We start from the raw sequence: 17,626 nt of genomic DNA on the forward strand, positions 1-17,626 counted from the left end.
AGGTTTTTTTTCAGAGGCTGTCCTCAAGCAGGATACATTATTGTTGCATAATCCCAAGGAATGTAGAGGGGAAAGAAGTTTGTCCTTTCCTCCTCCTTGAGAATTCCAGGCCCCCCTCTCCTTGGGGACCCCCGGACTTCTCAACCCACCCAGGAGCTGACTCTCCCTTGGGTGGTCGTTGCAGACTGCTGGTGCAGGCATTCTTTGCTCCTGCAGCTGACCACGTGGTCATGATGTTGTTGTAAACTTCCAACAAAGGTTATTCCCGCTTCTGCAAGTTTTTATCTGTATAGGCTTTATCTGTATAGCCTTGGAAATAGGCTATCCTATATATTTCAGGCTATCCGCAATCATTGTTAACTAAAGCAAAAGAAATAGGTCTAATGTGGATTCAGATTTGTTCTTCCCTATTACTCTTTGACCAATAGGAGTGACGATAGCACTGTGATCTTTTCAGAAATGCCCTTTCAGAAAGTTGGGGAACTTTCCTTCTGTTCCTAGATTGTTGAGCATTCCTATCATGAATAAATGTTGGATTTTGTTAGATGCTTTTCTGCATCTATTGAGATAACCATGTGATTAGTTACTTTATTCTATTAATATAACTCATTACATTAATTGATTTTTTTAATGCTATACTGGCTTTGCATTCCTAGGATAAATCCCACTTGGTCGTGGTATATAATCCTTTTTATGTGTTACTGGATTTGGTTTAGTAATATTTTGTTTAGGATTTTGTGTTTGTGTTTTTGAGGAATATTGGCAGGTAATTTTCTTGTGCTGTCTTTGACTCATCTTATGGTAATTCTAGCATTTTAATATGAGTTGGGAAGTGTTCTCTCCTCTTTACATTTTCTGAAAGAGTTTGTAAAGGATTAGTATTATTTCTTCTTTAAACATTTGGTGGAATTCATCCATGAAGTTATCTGTTCATGAATTTTTATCAGAAAAATTTAAATGACAGCTTCAATGTCTTTACATGTTACAGGTCAATTTTGATTTTCTCTTTCTTCTTGAGTAAGTTTTGGTAAATTGCTTCTCTCTAGGATTTTTTTCCCCCCTATTATCTAAGTTGTGTTATTTGTTGGCATAAAAGTGATCCTATAGAGTCAATGATGATGCCTCCTGTTTAATTTCTGATTGGGGTAGTTACTATCTTTTTCTCTTCTTGCTCAGTGTAGCTAAAAGTTGATTGGTTTTGATATTTTCAAGAACCAACTTTTTGTTTCATCGATTTTACCTGTTGTTTTTCTGTTTTCATTGATTTCCACTGTAATCTTTGTTATAGCTTTCCTTCTGCTTGCGTTAGGTTTAGTTTGTTGTTCTTTTTCTAGTTTTTTAAGGTAGAAGCTTAAGTTATTGATTTGAGACCTTTATTCTTTTCTAATACAACTGTTCAGTTACAAATTTCTCTTTAAGCACTGCTTAGGCTGCATCCCCCAAATTTTGATATGTTTATGTTTTTGTCATCAGTTCAAGATATTTTCAGTTTACTATGTGATCTCTTTTTTGACCCATTGGTTATTTAGAAGTGTGGGTTTAATTTCCAGATATTTTAAGATTTCATGTGTGTTTATTACTGATTTCCAAATTTAAGTCCATTGTGAACAGAACATGTGCTTTTAAAATTTATTAAGGCCTGTTGTTTGATTGTATAACAACTATCAACTGTATTTCTGCCTGACAAGATAAAGCTATTCTTACAAGTGAAGGATTTTTTTTCTTTCTCCAAATGAGCAAATGCACAATTCCAAGAGTCATTGTATTAATTGCTTACTATATCACATTTCAAAAATCAGCCATGGCTTAGTCGCTCAGTCGTGTCCGACTCTCTGTGACCCCAGGACTGTAGCCCACCAGGCTCCACTGTCCATGGGGATTCTCCAGGCAAGAATACTGGAGTGGGTTGCCGTGTCTTCCTCTGGGGGATCTTCCCAACCTAGGGATCGAACCCAGGTCTTCCGCATTGCAGGCAGATTCTTTACCATCTGAGCCACCAGGGAAGCCCAAGAATACTGGAGTAGGTAGCCCATCCCTTCTCCAGGGGACCTTCCTGACCCAGGAATCCAACCTGGTCTCCTGCATTGCAGGCGGGTTCTTTACAAGCTGAGCTGACTCTGACTCAACAGTTCCTTTGCTACTTGTATATAAACCAGGATGTGTAAACCTGTGGCGTCATTCGAAACAGCAAAATCGCCGGCTGGTCGAGGCCACTGTGGCGCTCCTCCTCCTCCACCGAGCGCGGCAGCCTGGGCTCGCCCGCAGCGGCAGGTGTAGCACGCTGTTGCCCTTGGGCACCATGGACAGGGCCAGTTTGCTTGCAGTCTTCACTCCACTCTCTAAGAACGAAGAGTCCTTCCGCGCTCCTCTTCTGCACAGGAGGCAGTAACCCCCAGCGGGGTGGGCTGGTGGTCTGTGATTAATGCCAAAATTAAAACGAATCTCTAAACACTTTCTAAAATCAGCCAGAGTCCCACTGAATGCTCTGTTGTTTAAAGACAAAATTGTGAAGCCATCTTCTAACAACTTGTCCATAAAATGAAAATGGTAAGGAAAGAGAAGGAAATTTGCTAACATACGTGTGTGTATGTGTGTGTGTATACATATATATAAAATAATGTATATTAATACATATATATACACACACATATAATGAGCAAATAGAAAATATGTAAAACTGTTAGAATCCTTGTTCCTCTAGTTGACCACAAGGCCATAATTGATATCCATGACTTCTTGGTACAACTTTTCCATATTTCCTTGGCCCTCAGCCAGAACCTTAGATGGTTAAAGTTTCTTTGCCTGGTAAATGAGCAAACCTTATCCCTGAAGGATCTGAGCTTGAGAGCCTTCTCTTGCTCTGATTCTACTCAAAGCAGGCAGCTTTACCCATGATTCTATAGATGGTCAAAATAGTGCATGCAAATGTGATATGTGTTGCATTCAAAATTCAAAGAAATTACTGCACAACTGTGCCTCTTTTCATGATAGGTGGTGCATTTTAGAGCAGCTTATATTTCACCTTGCAGACTATATATCTTGCATGCTCCAGATCAAGAATCAGCAAACTATAGCCTGTGGGTCTGATTTGGCCTATTACCTGTTTTTGTGTGACTTGTAAGCTAAGAATTTTTAAAAATATTTTTAAGTGTTTGGAAAAAAAAGAATATATGGCAGAATCCCTAAAGCCTAAAATATTTACTATGTGGACCTTTATAGAAGAAGTTTGCTAACTTCTGCTTCAAGCTATTAAACCCCATTTACTTCACTGAGGTGTGGGACCCATGAGTTTCTCTGGGGTGTATTGGCATGTGTGTTAATAAGGCATCTAAAGTACTTTGTCATTTCCCGTTCATCAGATGCAGTCAGCATGGTTGTGTTCAAGTAGTAGACCAGTGTGATATTTTATGTACTGTCAGGACAAGTGCCTCTCGCTCCTACAGCCCACTGACTTCCTCAGTGTCCAGCTCCTGTAGCTTGAATGATTGCTTAGAGCTCAGCCCCCGCTGCCTGGCTCCTGGGACCTGCAGTTCCTCTAGCAGGCTCCTGGGCATGTGCTGCTCCGCTGGTGCCCAGTCCCGTGTGCAGTGGGGCCAGTAGCACTTAGTTGCCTGCAGCTTGCCCCATCATTCCCCTTGGGTGATTTTTTTTTTAATAGAGTGCCTCTATTGAGACACTTCCTTGCAACCAGGTTTTCCAGGCACCATGTAGGATAGGTATCTGGCAAGTTACAAAAGGTGGATTTCCATCAAGTTCTGCTGGCGCAGCACCCCTAGAGACTTCACTGTTGTTTGGTGAGCCATGGCTGTGTCCTCTCCAATAAGATCTAGGTCTTACTGGGTGCCTGGTGGGTAGGGTCAAAGGGGGTGTTGTTCTTGGGTGCTGGATTCCAGCACTAGAAAGTAGTGGGTGCTCTTTATATCTGCTATTCCTATATTCTTTAGATTTCTTTTTACTTTTGACTAGCCAGTCTCCTGGTTAACTCAGTTATAGTGAATAATTCTTTATATTTGATTTCCCTTATTCAAATTGCTGTGTGGTTTTTTTCCTTCTGATTGGACCCAGGTTGATCTATTATCTTTGCTTCTAACTTCATAAGAGATAGTAAATGGTGAGAGTGATTAGCTTATTCATTGTCTTGAACTGTGAAAGTAAAACTTTAGAATTATTATCACTTCCAAATCACAAAAGGTAGGTTTTGATGAGATTATGTCATGCTTTTGCATAGAGATGAATTGGGCTTTATAGTTCTTTGCTTCTTCCAGGCCTTTGAAAAATAGAGTATACGTATCAAGGGAAGTGGGGTTAGGGAATAAGAGTGAAGGGGAAGAGGGAAGGAATTGGTGCTGTGGTTAGTGTTATGGCATCCAGTGGGTAGGACCCTGGATGGCATGACTTTACATCTGTCTGGCTATACTTATTATCTTTTATCCCATGGTTTTCATTTTTCAGATTTTTAGGACTGTAGTTTTTTCATTTTCCTTTAGAAGCCCAATGCTGATTTTGTAATACAGAATATATGTTATATGTAACATTTTTAATGTTTAATCTGTTTTTGTATCATCTGAGATCTGGAGTCAGATATTCTGCTAACTACCCATAAGACAGTTAGAGACTGCTGTTTTTTTACATACACATGCAACTATTCAGGGCAGGCATTATTTAAACATTTGAGTTTGGCTCTGTGACCCTTTACCTAGTCAGCTTTGAAGGTGCAGAATTGCTGAACAGATTGACTTCTTTCATGGGAATTTGGAGGGGCTCTTTAGCTTGATGACTTCCAACACCCTCGTGGAACTGGTTCCTTTGTTGTTGTTTTTTATTCAGAGTAGTCACATTATACGTCCTCCTTGTACTTAACCCTGATCCCATTTCTCTGATTCTGTTTGTACATTTACGCGCTGTACCCATAGATTCCTCACCAATCCCTGATTGCTTGATGATCATTTCTGGTCCTTATGCACTGTTGTTCGTACTATTGTCTCACGTGTGTGTGCTGTATTTCCACAACTCTTCGCCTGCTGCTTCACGATTGCTGACCTTGTTGGGTGCCTACCCAGGATCTTGTCTTGCTTCTCTCCTTCCTAACAGTGCCTGGAGTTTCTTTCAGAAGTCACTGTTATATAGGCTCCGGGGAATACCAGTCTCACTACTAGCTTCTCTGGTAGCCTCTGGTTGTCTTAAACAATCTGCCTTAAATTAGTAAAATTTGCATGATCACAGTCATTGGTTAGGGATGGGCATAAGTTTAAGCAAATGTGGTCTGAAAAACATCTGAGGTCTTTTACTTGGGCTATTAGAGCAGAAATGTATACTCTCTTTTTAGGGGGTATGTTGTAGAGTGGGACACCTGTAATGACTTGAACTATTTTGCTGTCATTAGGGAATAGGATGGAGGTGGATCAATCATGAGGTCTGCCCTCTCTCCAGATTTGCCAGTTTCTTTTTTATTTTCTTTCTTTTATAAAATTATTCATCTTTTGATTTATAAAATTCCCTATAGTACAAAAACCTAAATCTTGAACAGTTACCTAGTTGCCTTCCACAGAGCTTATTATCATTGTAACCCTAAGGCATATGTTTTCTCCATAAGTTGTATCAAAGCTTTCCTGTGTTTAGTAATACTAGTTAGCACTTGAGTGCTAGGCTTAGGGGACATTTTAAACAGCCCCCTGTGGAACTGCTGGATCACATGGTAGTTCTACTTGTGATTTTTTGAGGAATCTCCATAGTGTTTGTCATAATGGTTGTACCAATTTACATTCCCACTAACAGTACACAAGAGTTTTCTTTTCTCTACATTCTCATCAACACTTGTTATTTCTTTTTTTTAAATAATAGCCATTCTAACGTGTGAGATGATACATCATCATGGTCGTGATTTGCTATGATTTGGCTGTAATTGGGATGTGATTTGCCCTGATGACTAGTTATATCGAGCAGTTCATGGACGCTTAGCCATTGGTATGTCTTCTTTGGAAAAATATGCAGGTCCTCTGCCTATTTTTCAGTTGGGTTGTTTGGGTTTTTTTGAGGTTGAATTTGAGTTTTTATATTTTGTATATTAACTCCTTATTGTATATTAACTCCTTATTATAGGATTTGCAGATATCTTCTTCCAATCAGTAGGTTACCTTTTTGTTTTGATGATGGGGAAGCTTCAGGGTGGGAAAAATTTTAGTTTGATATAGCCCCATTGCTTATTTTTGCTTTTGGTTCCCTTGTTTTAGGAGTCCACTCCACAAAAAAAAAAAAAAAAAGTCACCAGTGTCAGTGAAGTTACTGCCTACATTTTTCTCTAGGAACTTTATGATTTCAAGTGTTAAATTTTTTCCCTTCCCAGTTTATTGAGATAAAATTGACATCTTGTACTCTGTAAGTTTTTAAGTGTATAGCATAATGATTTGACTTATATGCATCATGAAATGATTATCATAATAAGTTTAGTGAACATCCATCATCTCATATGGATACAAAATATTAAAATATAGAAAATAATTTGTTCCTTGTGATGAGAAATCATAGGACTTACTCTCATAACACCTTTCTTGCATACCATAGAACAGTGTTAATTATATTATCATGTTGTACATTACATTCCTAAGACTCATTTACCTTTTTTCTAACTTTTTTTGAAGTATAGTTGATGTACAATATTCTATAAGTTTCAGGTGTACAACATAGTGATTTGCAAATTTTAAAAGTTATACTCTGTTTATAAACTATTGGATATATTCCCTGTGTTTTCTAGTACTTATTTATCCTATAACTGGAAGTTGTACCTTTTGATTGCTTTTATCCAGTTCCCTTTTTCCCCCCACCTCCTGCCTCTGGTAACCACAAACCTAATCTCTTTTTCTGTGAGTTTCTTTGTTTTTGAAGAATAACTGACTTACAACACCCTGTTAGTTCCTGTTACACAAAATAAAGTTTTGGTATTTCTGTACTTTTCAAAATGATTACCATAATAAGTCTAGTTATTATGTTATCATACAAAGATATTACAAAGATCTTTGTAATATTACAAAGATATTACACAGTTACTAACTCTATTCCCCACACTGTACATCATCATCCATCTAATCTATCTGTGATTATTTTAAATTGCTGATCTCTTAAGTTCTAACACATTTTAACAATCCTTCATTTTTACTGTTTTTAACATATTTTACATATTTTTGTGTTTTGTATCTCTTAATTACTTATTGTGGATATAGATATTTTATTGTTTTTGTCTTTAACCTTCCTATTATCTTTATACATGGCTGATTTACTACCTTTACTGTGTATTTGACCTTATCAATGAGACTTTTGCTTTTGTGATTTTCATGTTTCTAGTTGTGGCCTTTTTTGCATAGAGAAGTCCCTTTAGTATTTGTTGTAAAGCTGGTGTGGTGGTGCTGAACTCAGCTGCTTGACTGTAAAACTTTTGATCTCTCCTTTAAATCTGAATGAAAGCCTTGTCAGTAGAGTATTATTCTTGGTTGTAGGTTTTTCACTTTCATCACTTTAAATATATTGTGCCTCTCCCTGCTGGCATGTAGAGTTTCTGTTGAAGTTAGCTGATAGCCTTATTGGAGTTCACTTGTTCTTAACTTGTTGCTTTTTCCTTTCTGACTTTATTAGTCTCTCTTTATCTTTACTTTTTGTCATTTTAATTATAATGCATTGTTGGGTTGACCCTGTTTGTACTCGGTACCTCCTGAACCTGGCTGGATATCTGTTTCCTTTCCTAAGTTTTCAGCTATTGTGTCTTGAAATATGTTCTCTGTCCTTTCTTGCTCTCCTCCTGTGATTCCTATAATGTGAATGTTAGTATGTTTGATGTTTTCCCAGAGGTCTCTTTATTCTTTTTTCTATTCTGCTTCATTGATTTTCACTACTCTCTTTTTCAGCTTGCTGGTCCATATCTTTGTATCTTTTCTAATTTATTTTTGATTCCTTCTAATGTATTTTTCATGTATTCTTCATCTCTGCCTAGTTCTTCTTTATATTTTCCAACTCTGTTAAAAACTTCTGATTTCTCGATCTTTTCATCCAATTTTCTCCTGAGTGGTTTGAACATCTTTATAATCATTACCTTGAACTTTCTATTGAGTGAGTAGATTGCCTTTACTTCTGTTGAGTAGAATGCCTTAACTTAATTTTTCTTCTGGGGTCTCATTTTGTTCTTTTGTTTTGAACATATTCCTTTGTTGCCTCATTTTGCCTAATTTGCTGTTTTTATTTCTATGTATCTGGTAGGTTGGTTCTATTTACAGACTTTGGAGAAGGACCTTTTGTTGGAAATATCCTGTGTGTCCCAGCAGTGCATTCCCTTCTTGTCACCAGAACTGTGTACTCTAGGGATGCCCTCTGTATAGGCTGTGTGGGTTCTTCTGTTGTGGCTTGCTGATTACTGTGGGCATGCTGGTAGGAGTAGCTGGCCCTGGTCCAGTTGATTGTCAGGTCTGACCTTGTGTGCGGGCTGCCAGCCACTGGTGGATGGCACTGGGTCCTAGTATGGCTGGCTGCATGGCCAGAGGAATCCCAGTCCTGATGTTGGTGTACTGGTAGCTGGGGCTGGGTTGTAAAGTATTTGACTGTAGAACCCCTGGTATCCAAGAGCTAGTGTCAGCCTGCTTAGGTGGAGCAGTGCTCCCAGGGATCCCAGGATTGCTGTCTCTCCATTGGTCCTGGCTGGTCCCAGCACTAGTGGGACCCCTGGGGGTGGAGCCCCATTCCGAGGTCTCTGGCTGCAGAGCCCTGGGGGTCCCAGGGCTAGTGCCAGTGCATTGGTGTGTTGGGCTGGATCCTGTGCCCTCTGATGATCAGGGCCAATCCCAGGGTTCTGTGGGCTTAGATGGTCTTAAGGCAGCAGGTCTGCTGTTGGGGGTTGTGTCTCAGCCCTGCTAGTTGTTTGACCAGAGGTATCTCAGTACTGCTGCCTACAGGTTGGTGGACATGCCTGAGTCTCAGCACTTATAAGCTAGAGGAGTGATTCCAAAATGGTGCTTATCAGCACCAGTGTCCACCAGGTAGAATGAGCTTCCAAAAATGGCTACCACCAGTGTCTGTTCTTCCAGGGTGAGTTCCAGTTGCCTCCCGCCTCTCTGGGAAACTCTCCAAGATCAGCAGCTGAGTCTGACCCAGGCTCCTTTCAAATGATTGCTTTTTCTCTAGGTCCTAGAGTGTGTGAGATTTTGTGTGTGCTCTTTAGGAGTAGAGTCTCTATTTTACACAGCCCTCTGGCTCTCCTGAAAGTAATCCAGTCTGACTTTTAAAGCCAAATGTTCTGGAGGCTCATCTTCTCAGTGCAGGACCCCTGAGCTGGGGAGTCTGATGAGTGTCTTGGACTCCTTGCTCCTTGGAGAGAACCTTTGTGCAACTGTAATTATTCTCACATTTGTGAGTTGACTACCTGGTGTGGGTCTTGACTATCATGCATCTCCACTTCTCCTTCCCTTTGTGGTTCCTTCTTTATATCTTTAGTTTTAGAAGGTCTTTTCTGCTAATCTTCTCATCAGAAGGTTTTTCTCATCAGTAGTTGCCCATGGGAGGAGGTGAGCTTGGGATCTTCTTACTCTTTCATCTTCGCCACTCCCTCTCATTCAAATCTTTAATCTGTATTAATTTTGTATATGGTGTAAGATGGTGGTCTAGTTCCATTCTTTTGCATGTGACTCTCCAATTTTCCTGTTTGTTAAAGAGACTATCCTTTATCCATTGTATGTTGCTTGCTCCTTTGTCAGAAATTAATTTTTCAGGTATATGTGGGTTTGTTTCTAGACTCTCAGTTCCATTGATCTTTGTGTTTGTTTTGTACCAGTACCATACTGTTTTGATTTTATTAGCTTTGTAGTTTAGTTGTAAACCAGGGCTTTTGATACCTCCAGCTTTGTTTTTCTTCCTCAAGATTGTTTTGGCTAGTGAGGATCTTTAGTGGTGGACATGAGTTTGAGGAAACTCCGGGAGATAGCAAAGGACAGGAAAGCCTGATGTGCTTCATGGGGTTGCAGAGAGTCAGTCACAACTTAATGACTGGATAACAACAACAAATTTTAGAATTATTTGTCTTAGTTCTGTGAATATGCCATTGGAATTTTGATTGGGATTACACTGAATCTGTATATTGCTTTAGGTAGAATGGGCATTTCAACAATATGAATTCTTAGCCTCACTTGCAGCTAAGCCCAGCCATGTGATTCTCTTAATCGATAGGTTTTAAGCAGGTTACTTCCAGGTAGAAACATTTAGCTGTAGATGAATGACCTTCTGGCTGTCTCTCTTCCTGAAGGAGTGATCATGGATGCAAGGTGCAAAAATGTCAGAGCTTCTATCGTCTTGGATCCACAAGTGAGTAAGCAGACCACTCTCGTTCCCTTCACCTCCCATATACACACTGAATGTACAGCATGAACAAAAACTTACCTTAACGTAATTTATCTTATTTTGATTCATAAAGTTAGGTTTCTCTTGCTAGCAACTAAAAGCCTCCTAAGTGATATAGTTTATAATTCCTTGTACATGTGATATACACAGTATATGCAGGTTATACATTCAAAATGATCTGCACAACTTACACTTGTTTGAAGAAATCATTTATGCTTAACCTTACATTGCTGAATTTGGGGTACTCAAACATAACCTTGTGAAACATGGATTATGATGATTCTTTATCCTAACCTTGCAAATCAATGTTTATAACAGAAGGCTATATAGAATGTATGTTTAGATGTTTGTACGTTCTAGTGAGACTCATTTCTGCATTTATTTGAAGCTGTTATCTATGTGTCTGTAATCTTAGGCCTTGAGAGTGAGTAAACTTGTATTAGTGTCATAATAGTGTGATACTTTATATACCAAGTGGTATTTGGCAGAGAAAAATATCCTGCTTCTGATTCTGATCAGAACCATTAGACTTAGTCATTATGCTAAAAATATTGGCAAAGCTAGTGCACATTTTTTTTGCTGAGAAGTATTTGGATGAATTGGTATTTTTTTGAGACTGCATCCAGTTTTAGAAGTAACACACATAAAAATGTTTTTATATGAAGTACGGTAATAAGAATGATTTTCTTTTTAAGTTGAGTGGTATAAATTAAGGTAAGTACAATGAGAAACATCTTGAATTTTGTTAATGATGTTCCTAACATCACATTTAGGAACATCAACATTTAGTATAGTATGGAGCTCTACTAAAAACTTGAAATTTATTTCATTATATGAAAGATTCTGTATCTCCATTTAGTTCTGCAAGTGTGTACAGTATATATTTAATATATGGCTAATACTGCACTAAGTTCTTTTTGTTTTAAAATAATTTGTCTAATTTAATTTTGAAATTATTTGAGTTATTAAAGAATTATCTCTTCTTGAGACAGAATGGTTAAAATAAGACAAGTGTTTGAAAATATTCTTATACTTGATTAGAATAATCTCTGGTTGTCTTGTTTTGTGGCCACAGTGGCTATGAGTATCTGACTATACATTATTTTTAAAACATTTTATTTTGAGGTTTTACTGATAGACAGTGAGCTATAATAGGTCAGGTCAGTTCAGTTCAGATCAGTCGCTTAGTCACGTCCAACTCTGTGACCTCATGGACTGCAGCACGCCAGGCCTCCCTGTCCATCATCAACTCCCGGAGTTTACTCAAACTCATGTCCATTGAGTCAGCAATGCCATCCAATGATTTCATCCTCTGTCTTCTCCTCCCACCTTCAATCTTTGCCGGCATCAGGGTCTTTTCCAATGAGTCACTTCTTCGCATCAGGTGGCCAAAGTATTGGAGTTTTAGCTTCAGCATCCAATGAATATTCAGCAGTGAATATTCACTGAATATTCAGTGCTTCCAATGAATATTCAGCACTGGTTTCCTTTAGGATGGACTGTTTGGATTTCCCTGCTGTCAAAGGGACTCTCAAGAGTCTTCTCCAATGCCACAGTTCAAAAGCATCAATTCTTCAGTGCTCAGCTTTCTTTAGAGTCCAACTCTCACATCTATACATGACTACTGGAAAAACCATAGCTTTGACTAGACAGACCTTTGGTGACAAAATAATGTCTCTGCTTTTTAATATGCTGTCTAGGTTGGTTATAACTTTTCTTCCATAGAGCAAGTAGCTTTTAATTTCATGGCTGCAGTCACCATCTGCAGTGATTTTGGAGCCCCCCAAAATAAAGTTTGTCACTGTTTCCACTGTTTCCCCATCTATTTGCCATGAAGTGATGGGACCGGATGCCATGATTTTAGTTTTCTGAATGTTGAGTTTTAAGCCAACTTTTTCACTCTCCTCTTTCACTTTTATCAAGAGACTCTTTAGTTCTTCTTCGCTTTCTGCCATAAGGGTGGTGTCATCTGCATATCTGAAGTTATTGATATTTCTCCTGGCAATTTTAATTCCAGCTTGTGCTCATGATATACTCTGCATACAAGTTAAATAAGCAAGGTGATTATATACAGCCTTGACATACTCCTTTCCCAATTTGGAACCCGTCTGTTGTTCCATGTCCAGTTCTAACTGTTGCTTCTTGACCTGCATACAGATCTCAGGAGGCAGGTCAGGTGATCTGGTATTCCCATCTCTTGGAGAATTTTCCACAGTTTGTTGTGATCCATAGTCAAAGGCTTTGGCATAGTCAATAAAGCAGAAGTAGACGTTTCTTTGGAACTCTCTTGCTTTTTCAATGATCCAGTGAATGTTGGCAATTTGATCTCTGGTTCCTCTGCCTTTTCTAAATCTAGCTTGAACATCTGGAAGTTCATGGTTCACGTACTGTTGAAGCCTGCCTTGGAGAATTTTGAGCATTCCTTTGCTAGCATGTGAGATGAGTACAATTGTGCGGTAGTTTGCACATTTTTTGGCATTGTCTTTCTTTGGGATTGGAATTAAAACTGACCTTTTCCAGTACTATGGCCACTGCTGAGCTTTCCAAATTTGCTGGCATATTGAGTGCAGCACTTTCACAACATCATCTTTTAGGGTTTGAAATAGCTCAGCTGGAATTTCATCACCTCCACTAGCTTTGCTCATAATGATCCTTCCTAAGGCCCACTTGACTTCACATTCTGGGATGTCTGACTCTAGGTGAGTGATCATACCATCCTGCTTATCTGGGTGGTTAAGATCTTTTTTGAATAGTTCTGTGTATTTTTGACACTTCTTAATATCTTCTGTTAGGTCCATACCATTCCTGTCCTTTACTGTGCCCAGCTTTGCATGAAATGTTCCCTTGGTATCTCTAATTTTCTTGAAGAGATCTCTAGTCTTTCCCATTCTATTGTTTTCCTCTATTTCTTTGCATTGATCACCGAGGATGGCTTACTTATCTCTCCTTGCTGTTCTTTGGAACTCTGCATTCAATTGGGTATAAATTCCTTTTCTCCATACATATGTCAAAATGTACTCTTTAAATGTGAATACATCCTTGAAACCATCAGCACAGTTAAGATAATGAGCATGTATATCATACCCTCTACTTTCCTAGTGCTCCTTTGTCAACTTTTTCCTCTATCTATTCCACTGCACCCTCTCCTCCCATTCCCAGGCAATCACTAATCTGCTTTCTGTCACTATAAACTAATTTACATTTTGTAAAATTTTATACAAATTGATTCAGGTAATACATACTCTTTTTTGAGGGGTCTTTTTCATTTAGTATAATTGATTTGGTAACTGTGTTATGTAGCTTGTATTACTAGTTCATTTTTATTGGTGAGTGGTATTTCATTGTTTGGATATAGCAGTTTTTTGTCTCCTTTTCATGGACGTTTAGGTAGTTTTCAATTTTTGTCTATGCAAATAAAACTGTTATGAATATTTATGTTCAGGTGTTTGGATGAACATAGCTTTTATTTCTCTTGGGTAAAAATCTAGATGTGGAAGGGCTAAATTGTAGGATAGGTAAAAGTTTAGCTTCTTAAGAAATTGTAGTTTCCAGTTCAAGATGGTGGAGTAGGACATGTGCCTATCTCCTGCCAGAGCAACAAAATCACAATTAGCTGTTGAACAATGGTTGAACAGTGGGGGATGCTGGAACCCAACAAAAAGAGATATATATCCAAAGGCAAAGAGGAAGCTCCAATAAGACAGTAGGAGGGATGCAATCACTATAAAATCAAATCCAGTACCCTCAAGGTGGGCCACCCACAAACTAGAGAACAATAATACCCAAGAAGTTCTCCCACTGTTATGAGGGATCTGAGCCCCATGTCAGGCTTCCCAGCCTGGGGATCCAGCAAAGGGATTGGGAAGACCTTGAAGGCCAGCATGATTTGATTACATGACTTCTACAGGACTGGGGGAAATAGAGACTCAGCTCTTGGAGGGCACAAACAAAATTGATATGCACCAAGATCCAAGGGAAAGGAGCAGTGACCATACGGGAGACTGAACCAGACCTACCTGCTGGTGTTCGAGGGCCTCCTGTGGAGGCGTGGGTTGGCAGGGGCTCACTGCAGGGATGGGAGCACTGTCAGCAGCAGTCCTGGAAGCTGTCCCTTGGCTTAGGGACCATTGGAGGTCACCATTAACCCTACCATGACCCTATAGACCCCAGGGCTGCATCACCTCAGGATGAAAAGCGAACAGGGAGCACAATCCCATTCATCAGCAGATAATTGGATCAGTGCCTTACTGAGCAAAGCCCTGCCCACAGAGCAAGACCCAGTTTTTCCCACCCAAGCCCTCCCATCAGGAAGCTTACACAAGGCTCTTTGCCTCATGTACTAGAAGGCAGACAGAAGAAGCAGGAAGAACCACAATTTCACAGTGGCTAGAATGAAAACCACATTACAGAAAGTTGATCATGATAAGAAAGCGGAGAGTTATGTCCCAGATGAAGGGAGAAGATAAAACCCCAAAGACAACTAAATGAAGTGGATCTAGGCAACCTTCCAGAAAAAAGAATTCAGTATAATGATAATGATGATCCAGGATCTCAGAAACAGAATGGAGAAAATGCAAGAAATGTTTGCCAAAGACCTAGAAGAACTAAAGAATAAATAGAGATGAACAGTATACTGGAAGGAATCAATAGTAGAAGAACTGAGGTAGAACAGATAAATGACCTGGAGGACAGAATGGTGGAAGTCACTGCAACAGAACAGAATATAGAAACAAGAATGAAAAAAAATGAACACAGTGTAAGAGACCTCTGGGACAACATTAAATGCACCAATATTCACATTATAGGGGTCCCAGAAGAAGAATACAGAGAGAAAGGACTTTAGAAAATATTTGAGGAAATAATAGCCGAAAATTTCCCTAACATGGGAAAGGAAACAGTCAACCAAGTCCAGGAAGTGCAGAGCATTCCAAGCAGGATAAATGCAAGGAGGAACACACTGAGACACATAGTAATCAAACTGACTAAAATTAAAGACAAAGATAAAGCATTAAAAACGACAAAGGAAAAACAATAAATAACATACAAGGGAACTCCCATAAGGTTATCAAATGATTTCACAGCAGAAACTCTACAGGCCAGAAGGGAATGGTATGATTTATGTAAAGTGATGAAAGGGAAGAACCTACAACCAAGAATACTCTACCCAGCAAGACTGTGATTCATATATGACAGAGAAATCAAAAGCTTTCCAGACAACCAAAAGTTAAGAGAATTCAGCACCATCAAACTAGCTTTACAATGCTAAAGGAACTTCTCTAAGCAGGAAACACAAGAGAAGGAAAAGACCTACACAAAATAAAGCCAAAACAATTAAGAAAATGGTAATTATATTGCTAATTACCTTAAATGTAAGTGGATTAAATGCACCAACCAAAAGATATAGACTGGCTGGGTAGATGAAAACAAGTGCATATATGCACTTCTGCTTACCATACCACTCTACTTAACCCCTCCAAATTGTATGTATGTATTTTATATTGTCAGGTTAATCATGTTTCCATTTTAGCTTGCAATTGTAATTATTGTTTATTTTATCTGGCTATTGATTGTGAAAACATCTTTTTACTATTGTGATTATGTAACTATTATTAACTTAGTACCATTGTATCATGATTGGTCAACAGAAAATAATAGAATTTTATATCACTAAAACTCCCATTTAATAGAAAAACCTGTAACCACCTTTTAAAATCCAGATGCATGTCAGAATCATCTTGGAAATTTTTGAAAACTACAAATGCTCAGATATTTCTTTTTTTTCTCCAAAGCTTCAGATAAACATATTTAATAAGCAGCCGTGTTTAAAAAACAACTAGACCTTATGATGTCTCTTTTTCTGTTTTGCATATAGGGTTATTGTTACCATCTTTCTAAATTCCATATATATGTGTTAGTGTACTGTAATGGTCTTTATCTTTCTGGCTTACTTCACTCTGTATGATGGGCTCCAGTTTCATCCATCTCATTAGAACTGATTCAAATGAATTCTTTTTAATGGCTGAGTAATATTCCATGGTGTATATGTACCACAGCTTCCTTATCCATTCTTCTGCTGATGGGCATCTAGGTTGCTTCCATGTCCTGGCTATTATATATCTTATGATGATATTTTCATTTTATATAGTTTCACTTTTTCTATTTCATTTTCACTGCTCATTTATGTTTTTCAATTTTTCTGTCTCTTCTTTTAATTTTTATTTGATGTTCTTTCTCAAGTCTTTATCAAGCATAGTAGCAATCAAGCATAGTAGAAATGCTTTTGTGTGTGTATGTATATATGTGTGTGTGTATATACATACATATATATGTATGTATGTATATGGATATATACACACCTTTTTCAAGACTCCGCATTGTATTTAATTGCACTGAGCAGTTTCAACTGTATGCAACAAATTCTGGTAAATTCTCTTTTTATTTTTATTCTGTTCCAAATTCTTGCTATTTCTTTGTTATGACTTCTTAGATAACACCCATCATTTGAAAGTAGACATTTAATTTCCATGTGCATGGGATTTTTAATGTATCTTTGATGTTAATTTCTCATTTTGGTATTAATTTCTTATTAAAATGCTTCTCCATATCTGTGTTTTTTCAGTCTTCTGACTTTATTGAAGATTTCAGTGGCTAAGTCAAGATCTCTCTTGGTAAATGTCATATTACACTTGAAAATATGTGAGTTGTTTTCAAATATCTTTTGATATTGATCTCTAATATAATTCCACAGTGATAAGAGAACAGACTCTGTATGATTTCAGTACCTTTAGACTATCAAATTTTTGAACCTGGTCTTATGTCCCTGAATATGTTCTAGGGTGTCCTAGTTGATAATCTCTGGGAACTTCAGTAGAATTTGTATTCCACTGTTTTGTGACAATTACATAAATCTTAATTGTGCTGAATTGGTTCACAGTACTTTTCAGGGCTCCTGTATCCTCCTACTCTGTATAGTCATTCTATTAACTTTTGAGAGTTTGATATTGAAACTCCAACTAAAAATCTTAATTTATCTGCTTAAAAATAATTATAATATATAGTAGAACTATATGTAACTTTGTTCTGTGTTTTCTAAGTCTCCTGTAAGTGTGTTATCATATTTTCATAATTTAAAAAATAAAAAGAAACAGACAAAAAAGTTACTCTGTACACCTGTAACTAATACGTTATTGTGAATCAGCTAGCTTACCTGAATAAAAAAATTATTGAGTTATTTTCAAAAGGGGTTATACCATTT

General features: G+C 38.0%; 1 protein-coding gene across 7 annotated transcripts in view; it reads left to right on the forward strand.

The window, feature by feature from the left end:
• The window catches only part of FANCC (FA complementation group C), a 309,507-nt gene that overhangs the window by 11,701 nt on the left and 280,180 nt on the right, over positions 1–17,626 (forward strand). Inside the window, exon 2 of one of the 7 annotated variants that reach the window (XM_061163684.1) lies at positions 10,277–10,335. The exons of 4 other annotated variants lie outside the window; for them this stretch is intronic. The gene's annotated coding sequence lies outside the window, so the exon portion shown is untranslated. 2 more of the 7 variants (XM_061163687.1, XM_061163688.1) reach the window with 2 other exon arrangements.

Source organism: Dama dama, chromosome 16 (genome assembly GCF_033118175.1).
Source record: "Dama dama isolate Ldn47 chromosome 16, ASM3311817v1, whole genome shotgun sequence".
NCBI classification, from domain to species: domain Eukaryota; kingdom Metazoa; phylum Chordata; class Mammalia; order Artiodactyla; family Cervidae; genus Dama; species Dama dama.